We start from the raw sequence: 12,129 nt of genomic DNA on the forward strand, positions 1-12,129 counted from the left end.
CTATGGATCCAATAGCAAATCACTGTGTCCACTTTTAGAGTATCTGCTGCACTGATAAGTTTTCGATTATTAATGGAGTAATTCTTTGAATTCTGGCGAAATGCAAGTAAAACAACCATGAAATCCCCCTAAATAGTTTTTGTGATATAAATTACAATTGGAGTAGCCGAAAATTGGAGCAGGATCTCTGATGTTGATGTAGGACATTCTAGGAATTCATATAATTACTATATAGGCCTACTTGCGAGTAGGTTATATTACGATATTACATTATAATATTGTTTTTGTTTTATTTGTAATATGTTGTGCCACAAATTCTATTTGACAATAAAATAAATTTCTTTTTATTAATTTCGTGTTTAATACGTCAAGAACTGGAGTATTTTGCCTGTTCCTCCCCCAATAACGATAACATTCGAAAGAGCACTAAAATTCGAAAGTGGTGGGTTTCCTGTTCACGTTGTCAAAGGGGTTGCTTGAAACAACATGTGTCAACACAAAATAAAAAAACAACACGCACTTGATAACTAACGAAAGGAAATGCAGAGCCACTTCACTGACAGGATTCCAAACCTAGTTCCCTGGATTTACAACAGAAAATATTACAGCTCAGGTCACAGTGAAGGATCTTGTTAACATGCTTATTTGTTTCTCTTATAATAAATAATATTGCAGTTCAATGATACTTTCAGAATTCCCAGGATCCTGTTTTTCAGCAAGTGTACCACAAGTTACTGAAGCCAAATGAAAATCAATTCCCAGCTACAGACATCGAAGGATTCAGAAGTGTCTGTAAAGAAAGCAAGTACGCTTTCCTCTCATCAAATTTCAAATATGGGAAATTACCAAAGGAATTTCTTTGTGAAATTCTGGAAGTACCTGGTGCATGCTACGCCATGTACTTCTCCGTAGCTCTATCCAAAAATAATCCAATGAGAAAAATTTTTGCACTGAGGTAAGTAGAAGATAATGTAGATTTTTTTAAGGTGGTAACATACGTAATTTAATATGTATATTAACGCATGTCACTAATTTCTTGGAATGGAAATCGTGCGATTCTACAGTGTGCTCTACCATAGAATACATTGTACGTAAAATTAGTGCGAGATATTCATTAATGATTCCTCAAAGTATTGGAGGGAGTGAAATGTTGTTCAGGTGTCACTACTCGGTGAAGGAAAACTTCCATCCGCACCTCCTCGTAGTGGGGAATGGTAACAACTTTGGGATGGTTAACGCGTCAACGAAGAGGGAATTGTCATCGGTATAAATGATCCCCACCCCTTTCACCAACGCCTTATAGGCCTATTAGGCCAGGTGTGTCCAAAACAATAGGTAGCGCAGAAACACTCCTGAATGCAGCCCGCAACACTTCAGTCTACGCTTGAAGAGTGAAGATAGAGGTATAGGCCATTCGCTTTCTCGTGAAACTAACTTGGGAAGCTTCCCTCTCTCGCCACACTTCCACTTGCAAACAGCTTAGCTCGCTTACCCGGGGGTAAGCGAGCTACGGCGCACACACGCATTTGGTTTCACGAGATAATGAATGACTTATAGCTGATAAAAATCACAAAGTGTGAGAGTGGTGGATTACTTCATTTACCTGTTACCAATGTCGCTTTATTTATTGAATGATCTATAGTATTCTCACTACAGGTTTTGATTTTATCGATAAATCTGCGAGTGGAACACGAACAGATATATATATATATATATATATATATAGAGAGAGAGAGAGAGAGAGAGAAATCAAAACTCGAGTGGGATTTAATGGACTATTACACGATTAGAAGAAAGTATATAAAGATTAGAAGAAGTAAAGTGTTCTAATACAATAAAATATTAATTTATTTACTGAAATTCTAATTCACTAATGTTAGCTTCACCAAAATGTTTGAACGGAGCCGTCATTTTCAGTTGACTGTCTATGCTGTAAACAAATGACGATCGCAAAACATGTTTTATAGTACCGTAAAGAATTTGCAGTTTGAAATGTTGGCAAACAAAGAAACAAATGGTAGGAAGATGATAAAAACAGAAGAAAGTGTATAAAGATTGGAAGAAATAAAGTACTCTAATACTATAAAATATTAATTTATTTACTGAAATTCTATTTCACTAATGTTAGCTTCAACAAAATGTTTGAACGGAGCCGTCATTTTCAGTTGACTGTCTATGCTGTAAACAAATAACGATCGCAAAGCATGTTTTATAGTACCGTAAAGAATTTGCAGTTTGAAATGTTGGCAAACACAGAAACAAGTCCTAGGGAAGCGATAAAATTGTGCGAAACAAATGCTGGGGAAGCGATAAAATTGTGCGAAAAAAATGCTAGGGAAGTGATGAAATTGTGCGATAAGCAGCCATGATTGGTTTCGTACCGTTTTATTGGTCAAAAGTAGTATGACGTAGTAAAGTGTAATAGTGAACATAAATCAATATATATTCATACAAAACTATTCCATGAAATATTTCCCTACTGTTACTTTTTTTAATATAACACAATCAACATTTATTTGAAATTGAATGCCATATCACTCTCTTCAGTAAGCCAATATATAATTCTTTCTTTATAGCATTTTATAGTCCTATAGTATGAATTATTATTAACTAATTATTATTTAGGTTGATCCTATATCAAGTCAATGAATAACTCACTGTAAAGAACTCACTTTATATGTGTTTTAATAAGTAATAATAATTATTATGTTTAACCATTATTGTTCTATAATCTTCTTCATCGACTCGAGCAAAAACTAAATTGAAAATCTGACATCATATCTGATACAGCCACACTGTAATTGTATCAAATCCAGAACAAATAAAAAATGGCTGAAAAATGTACACATTTGTGTTGAATAATACATATTTATGTATCACTAGACAATGTAGAATCTATAATAAAGGACACTCTGAAATAAGTGTACAATTTACGCAGTGGTTGAATATAAGCAGCGTTTCCTTTAATTACCATCAATATAAATAATTAAGAACGATACATTTTATCACTTTGAAGTAATATAATTTGGTTTGCTCTTCTTTCAGGGCACTCGATACAATTAATACTGGAGTTCATGCAAGACTAGTTAAGGAGAACCCGCCAAAAACAACTGAGCTGAGTGAAGATTCTGATGTTGGTGCAACAATGGGAGACACTTTTATCATCTTTTTACTCCTTGTAACTGCTATCATAATTTCCATTACCATTCTATTTCTTGAACTTGCAACACACTGGACACTATTGAAGCTATTTTCAAGATAATTCTTCAGAAAGTCTGAACATGTAGTGAACTAAATTTTATTAGGATTCCAAGATAGATTGTACAGAAACATATTATCCCCATCATTTACATCCATCTGAAGTTTTCGTCCACTTGTGATTGTATTGCAGAGAAATTTTATACACTTACAGTAACAATGTTGTCCATATGCATGTCCACTCTTAAAAGTCATCCATTTAATATTTTGTGTATCATACAGTAATATTTACACATAATATTTTGGCCAGTTCTGTGATAATTATATTTTAGTCTATATTTGCTTGCTCACATTAATTATGCTTCACTTTAATGTTTTATCAGTTAATTTATATATACTTTTCTATAATAAATATTACAGATGTACAGCTGTCAAAAGAAAAAGTGGCCGCTCCCCTGAAACAAAGTTCCCTTCGGGTATCTTCGCTACAATTCGGAGACAGGCGATGTTACATGTTGTTCGACCACGTTGCCTGATATCTACAGTTATAATTGAAGTATTCTGTCTGTTATTCGATAGCGTAATGGTAGCGTTCAGGCCTCTTATTCATGAGGTCCTGCGTTCGACTACAACCTCATGCTTTTTATGTTCTCTTTTGTTCTGTTTTTGAGAGAGACAAACTATACATAATGGCTCCTTTCTCTTTTACAATTATTTTAGTAATTAACATCAGGTTCATTAATATATTATGCCATGACTTTATCATTATGATATTGTGGCTGCAAATGGAAAGAAAAAAATTATTCTCAATAAAATATCTTTCGTGGCATAAGCAAAACAAATTTACTGGCGTCGGCCTTAAAACATTCAAACAATTAAGCGTTCAAAAAACAAAACAAAAAGCCTCAATTCAATATTTAGTCTATCTTCCTCTTATCTCGATCATCTTGCAGTCGAGTGGGCATGGAATTGACTAGTCTTTACAAATAGCGACTGTTCTTAGACACGATATTCCAGGCATTCTGAAATACATACATAAGTGTTCTGTCCATGGGCAGGTCTTTCATTGCAAACCCAGCAATCTCCAATCTTTCCTATTTTCTGCCTTCCTCTTAGTCTCCGCATATGATCCACATATCCTAATGTCGTCTATTATTCTTTTCAACCAGAGACCCAACCAATTCCTTTTTCTCTTTCTAATCAGTTTCAGCATCATTCTTTCTTAATTCACGTTTTCAAACACAATTTTATTTCTTATTCTGTCTGTCCACTTCACACGCACCGTTCTTCTCCACATCCACATTTCAAATGCTTCAATTCGTTTCTCTTCATTTCGTCGTAATGTCCATGTTCCTTCCCCATACAATGCCACACTCCACACAACGCACTTCACTAGTCTCTTCCTTAGTTCTTTTTCCAGAGGTTCGCAGAAGATCCTTCTTCTTCTATTAAAAGCTTCCTTTGTTTATGTTTGCAGTTTTTCTTGGGAAGGATAAGCCTAAATGCGGTAACATCCCGTTGCTTTCCGCACACCACTATCTCTTTCGCATCTTATTAAATTCTAGGGGGCCCAAGCGTGGGGATGAGGATAGTGGATTTGACTAATTAGGCCCTCCGGACTTCACCGAAAGTCACGGCAAGGGTTAAATATTAATTCTATCAGGATGTCTGACCCGATCAGACACCGGGAAATCTCAATTAGCCTTTGCCCCCCCCCCCCGCATCCTGGACTAGCTTCTACGAATCATCAGAAAATCTTAGAGTGTGATTGGGCCAATTTTTCCGAAAATTTTCCACACTTTTGCCCTCGTAGCTCAGCGGACGAACGTATGAATTTAGATGTCAACGTCTCAGGTTCAATTCCTCGTTACTCCTTTTCATTTTATTGTAGTTCAAGATAGTATAATGTAATAATACAAAAAGTAAAACTAATACCAGTATTATGCAACTGGATTTTTCCAAACCTAATATTAAATTTATGTTATTTATATCGCTAAAGAACGATTACAATACAAATAACTTGAATAGTATTTATACAGTAGGCTATCACTAAAGAACGATGACAGAATATAAATAATAAATATCGGTTTGTTTAATTAATATAAGATATTATATAATACGTACTTAATTATCTAAATAAAATAACCTATTTTACAAAGAAAGATGGTTATTTGTGTTATAATAATTACTTACATAAAATACAGATTATTTATATAGCGAAATAACAATAACAATATAAATAACTTGAATATTGTTTTATAATGCTAATAAGGAAAACACAATATAAATGATAACTTGAATATTATTTATATCGCTAAAGAACGATAACAATATAAAAAACATGAATATTATTCATATCGGAATTTCACAGATTTATTACAGATGTATTTAAGTAATTGTAGAAGAATAGTAATTAGTAACAGTGTCCTATTTATTCTTCTTGTAGCCAAATTTGTAACTTTTAAAAGTGTGGTTACTATGTTGAAGTGTATGTGTTGCAACAGATGCTTGATTTGTTATGTATGTGAGTCAGTTATGGGATGCTTGATGTCGTCGCAATGTCGTAATTATAGTTTGATTGTGTTTGTGTGACTATTGTGTATTAATTTATGATGTATGGTACGGAAAGCTGCATATTTGTGTTATAGAAGTGTTACGCATGTGTGTTGTTAATGTTTTTGTATGTTTCAAATTGATAACTGATATTTGTTTTGCAATAGCAATTTCTAATTTACGGATTGTTTATGTTTTGTTTACATCGCGTAAGCTAATTTAATTTTCTTTTCCATTTCTCTTTATGCTTATGTTTTTTGTGTATAAAACTATACCCCTAACATACATATGTAAAATAGGGCTAACCCCCATTGGAGATACAATAATAATAATAATAATTAGTATTCATATCGTTATAAAACGATAACAGAATACAAATGATGACTTGAATTTTACTCGTATCTCTAAAGAACGATAACAAAATATAAATAACGTGATATCCATAAAGAACAGTAGTTAAAATAGTCTATGCTGAAGTTTTGTCGATAGTATAGGTTTCCTATGCTAACATAGGAAGAATTTAGGACTCCATATTCTGGGGCTTATTACGTACTTCTCGAGAATAGCACTTGCTCTATCAGAACTGAGACAGGATGATCCCACTTGTCAGCATCGGATTTACTAATATCTCCCAAACACTTCCAGGACTTGAATAACAATGGTCTACAGTGATTTTGCTACTGAACAAAAGCAAGTGTACCAACCCTAATTTGAGTATGCTGATTACAGATCTCAAGTCCGTTTTTATCTATCACGTTACGATTTTAAAATAATACCATTTTAACTTTAATTTTTACATTTTTAATATGTCATTTAGATCCATTTTATTTATTTTACTGTGATTTTGCTACTGAACAAAAACAAATGTTTCAACCCTAATTTAAATGTGCTGATTCTAGATGTGAAGTCAATTTTTTCTACCACGTCATAATTTTAAAATAATAACATTTTTAATTTTTGTATGTTTAAAACGTTTAGATCAATTTTATTTATTTTATTGTGATTCTGCTACTGAACAAAAACAAATGTACCAACCGTAATTTAAGTGTGCTGATTACAGGTGTGAAGACCGTTTTTCTAACACATCATAATTTTAAAATAATAACATTTTTAATTTTTGTATGTTTAAAACGTTTAGATCAATTTTATTTATTTTATTGTGATTCTGCTACTGAACAAAAACAAATGTACCAATCTTAATTTAAGTGTGCTGATTACAGATGTGAAGTTCTTTTTTTCTAACACATCATAATTTTAAAATAATAAGATTTTTAATTTTTGTATTTTTAATACGTTTAGATCCATTTTATTTATTTTATTGTGATTTTGCTACTGAACAAAAACAAGTGTACCAACCTTAATTTAAGTGTGCTGATTACAGATGTGAAGTCCGTTTTTTTCTAACACAACATGATTTTAAAATAATAACATTTTTAATTTTTGTATGTTTAATACGTTTAGATAAATTTTATTTATTTTATTGTGATTCAGCTGCTGAACAAAAACAAATGCACCAACCTTAATTTAAGTGTGCTGATTACGGATGTGAAGTTCTTTTTTTCTAACACATCATAATTTTAAAATAATAAGATTTTTAATTTTTGTATTTTTAATACGTTTAGATCCATTTTATTTATTTTATTGTGATTTTGCTACTGAACAAAAACAAGTGTACCAACCCTAATGTAAGTGTGCTGATTACTGATCTGAAGTCCTTTTTTTCTATCACGTCACAATTTTAAAATAATAACATTTTAAATTTTTAACACAAGGCACTTGTTGACGCAAAGGAGATATTAATTTCTTCCACCTCTTCACGTTAAACTTGTCCTCATGAAAGACTTTGTGCCGGCTCCGAATTATGATGGTGAAGGATCTAAGTATCTGAAAGAAACGTTTGGGAGAGTGAAATGTGATACAAAATTGTGGGCAAGAATTTTCATTGGATCAGAGGATCCGACAGTTGATATGTAACACTACGTTCAGGTCAAAACTAAATGCTCTTAAACTCGAAGCTTGGGACAATTGTACTAGTGTCAACTATGTTTTTAGGAAATTTTAGAGCTGATAATTACGCTGAGCTAGTATATAACATGCTTAGAGCATTTCAGAATCTAGGTTGTCGCATATCTTTAAAAGTGCACTCTCTTCATTCACACCGTGACATTTTTCCATCAAATCTCGGCGCTGTAAGTGACGAACTTGGTGAGAGATTCAATCAGGACATATTATCAACGATGAAATCCAGGTACCAGAGTCAATACGATCCGAGCACGATAGGTGATTTCTGCTGGTTCCTACAGCGATCAACCACATGCCAACATAAGCGGTAAAGCAAAGGTCTCAAGCACTTTTAACAGAGTTTTTAGTGCTTATTACATATTGTAAGTGTATATCTTCTTATAAATGTATTTATAATAATATAATATAACAATTTGGAAAGAAAAAAAAAATATATATATATATATATATGCTAAGCTCAATTTATATTTCTGACTTTACGGTATAGGTATGGAAAACTCGGCTAATTCCGCAGTACGGGTAATTTCACAGTAGTGCATATATGATTTTACTGCGGCTTTACAGTAGCGTGAACGTAAGTTTTGAGAGGCTGTCAACGGGAGGCATGTCCTCTGCAGTGCTCTAGAAAAAAATCAAGAATATTGGTCCACATCTCTGTCGACAATACAGTGAAACATCGAAAGTTTTCCTACACAGCTGTGAAGAAAGTGAATATTGTTACATATAAATTGTTCCTTTTACGTTACTTTCATAATGTATTTCATAATTATTTACGACTGCGGAATTAGCAAGTCCTATTGCGGATATATCCGCACTGTTGCGGAATTACCCGAGTTCTTTTTCAACTGTAATGTATGTACAACTAAATATACCGGGACATCACTTTATTTTACTTGCATTTTTATTGTACCTGTGTTTCTGAAAGTACTTGACTCCCACCCCTTTCACTAATGTCCTTGCTAACATCAGCCACACAAACTTACGGCCGCTGTTGCTAGCAGTGAAGTAAAGAGTACAGAGTACAGTGTGTTTCAGAAATATGTTGTATGTTCTATAGAAGAAACAGGTTATATATTGAAGTTCATTTTCACATAGGTATGGTGTGTAGCATAACTGAATTTATCTGTGTGGACTGAACACAAGTGAAGATTAGATTTTACCCAAATTACGATACCCTATAATATGGTACGGTACTTAAGAGCATTATTTAAACAAGAGTTTTGTTTTACTGTTTGTAGGTATGAAGGACGATGATGAAAACTGGAATTACAATATAACCGAATGTGAACAACATTTTTTTCACCCTTTCTTGATTATGTCATTACGGAATATTTTCGTAGAAATGTCATTAATCTGGTAGATAAATTTAGAGCAACAGAGTGTACAGAAAGGAAGAAAAGTGTAAAATGGGCAACAAAGGTGACAGAAGATGCTGTAGAAGATGCTAAAGAAAGGATGCAGCGAAGTCCTAATAAGTAGGTCAAGAAGTTAGCTGTAGAAATTGGGGCTTCTTACGGAAGTGCTCCCAATATTCTCAGGAATATATTAGGCTAGTAATATGCAGAATAAAGTAGACATTACGTAATGAATATAACCGCCTGAAGAGTTGAGTTTGTAAAAAAAATTGTTACTACTCTACTGTTTTTTTATAAAATACCGTGAAAGTAATGATCAAACTGAAAATCGTAATACTGTATTTCTCTGTAACATAAATGGATACACTAATTTTCTCTCATTCTATAGCTAGTAAAATGATTTGTTTACATACCGCACTAGTAACACCAAACTCCTGTAATGGAAGAGGGTAACAGTGTTTCCGAGTATAGCCAGGTTAATGTTAAAAATGTTGGTAAAAATAAAGTGATGTCCCTGTACAGTATTTGCATTTTAATAAATTTCTTTACCTCATTTGGTAACGAAAGGTTTCGTCCATGTCTACATACCTTGATAATATTTTTCAATAAACATTTTGATAAAAATATGATAGATTTTCTACTTAATATTGCGGAATTAGCCGAGTCTACCTTATATACTGAATAGTAAGATTTAGAATTAATGTTACAGTCCCGTAACTCAAAAACCTGACGTGCTGTGATAAATCTGATCACAGATCTGGAATCAGTACATCAATTTCAGTATAAAACACTTGAAATTTCCTCAGTAGCCGATAAAAAGTGTTTTTTTTTTTTGTAGAACAGTGTAATCATAGGGAGTACAATGGGCTACGGCAAGCCTAAATGGATGGATACGTCCAAGTCATGCCCCTCGAAAAACCAAGTTAATATACCTAATTGATTAAGCAAACTCACAGAAGTTACTAGAATATATCAGTCACTTGCGTGCTGTAGTTGTTCACAGTATTCTCATTTCATTATCCACTATAGGGTACTTAACTAGATAGGTTAATATATGTAATGAAGAGTGTACATTTTTATATTAGAAATATTCTAGTACCAATGTGAAAACAGACATCTATAGAATATTTCTGACGTCGCTGCATTCCATAAAACTACAGTACTCCACTAGCACTTCATGTAAGCCTATGTGTAAGTATTGTGAAATTAGTTTAAGTCTTCTGCTGTCTGATCAAGCTTTAGGATATGGTTACCATGTTTAGGCCTGTTAATCGGGAACCTCGTGTGTAACACGTATAAGTTAAAACAAGAACTGAACTCACAAAAGTAGTAGTATCTCATTTTACGGCGCTTTCACCTGCAGATATTATTTAACGTGGAGCGCCATTAGGCGAAAGGAAAGAGCTTCGTATTTCTACGATGGTATCCCCATGAATTCAAGTGGAATTTGCAGTAAAGAAAGACAATGCTTGTGGTAGGTTTTCGAGGAATGATCTCACTTTCCCTCCCGTAATTTCACAATTTCTGCATTAATCATTACCACTATCATCTTACTCACCCTAGAAAGGCAACGAATGAGCTACCTAACACTTCACCATTTACAGAAATTTTCTCAAGTCCCGAACCCACGCTTTCAGAAGTCGAAATTGCGATAGAAAATCTGAAAAGTACAAGTCTCCAGGTATCGATCAAATTCCAGCAGAATTAATACAAGAGGGTGGAAGTGCATTATATAGCGAAATTTATAAACTTGTACTTGCAATTTGGGAAAAGGAAATTGTACCAGAACAATGGAAGAAGTCCATAATTGTACCTATTTTTAAAAAGGGGGACAAAACCAACTGTGGTAACTTTCGAGGAATATCACTTTTGTTGACGTCGTACAAAATTGTGTCCAATATTCTTTTGAGAAGATTAACTCCGTACGCAGATGAAATTATTGGGGATCATCAGTGCGGTTTTCGGCGCAATAGATCGTCTATTGATCAGATTTTTTGTATTCGACAGATAATGGAGAAAAAATGGAAGTATAAGGGTACAGTACATCAGTTATTCATAGATATCAAAAAGGCTTATGACTCGGTTAAGAGGGAAGTATTATATGATATTCTTATTGAATTTGGTATTCCCAAGAAACTAGTTCGATTACTTAAAATGTGTCTCAGTGAAACATACAGCAGAGTCCGTATAGGTCAGTTTCTATCTGATGCTTTTCCAATTCACTGCGGGCTAAAGCAGGGAGATGCACTATCACCTTTACTTTTTAACTTCGCTCTAGAATATGCCATTAGGAAAGTTGAGGATAACAGGCAGGGTTTGGAATTGAACGAGTTACATCAGCTTCTTGTCTATGCGGATGACGTGAATATGTTAGGAGAAAATACACAAACGATTAGGGAAAACACGGAAATTTTACTTGAAGCAAGTAAAGCGATCGGTTTGGAAGTAAATCCCGAAGAGAGAAAGTATATGATTATGTCTCGTGACCAGAATATTGTACGAAATGGAAATATAAAAATTGGAGATTTATCCTTCGAAGAGGTGGAAAAATTCAAATATCTTGGAGCAACAGTAACAAATATAAATGACACTCGGGAGGAAATTAAACGCAGAATAAATATGGGAAATGCGTGTTATTATTCGGTTGAGAAGCTCTTATCATTCAGTCTGCTGTCCAAAAATCTGAAAGTTAGAATTTAGAAAACAGTTATATTACCGGTTCTTCTGTATGGTTGTGAAACTTGGACCCTCACTCTGAGAGAGGAACATAGGTTCAGGGTGTTTGAGAATAAGGTGCTAAGGAAAATATTTGGGGCTAAGCGGGATGAAGTTACAGGAGAATGCAGAAAGTTACACAACACAGAACTGCACGCATTGTATTCTTCACCTGACATAATTAGGAACATTAAATCCAGACGTTTGAGATGGGCAGGGCATGTAGCACGTATGGGCGAATCCAGAAATGCATATAGGGTGTTAGTTGGGAGACCGGAGGGAAAAA

Source organism: Periplaneta americana, chromosome 1, assembly GCF_040183065.1.
Source record: "Periplaneta americana isolate PAMFEO1 chromosome 1, P.americana_PAMFEO1_priV1, whole genome shotgun sequence".
NCBI lineage: Eukaryota > Metazoa > Arthropoda > Insecta > Blattodea > Blattidae > Periplaneta > Periplaneta americana.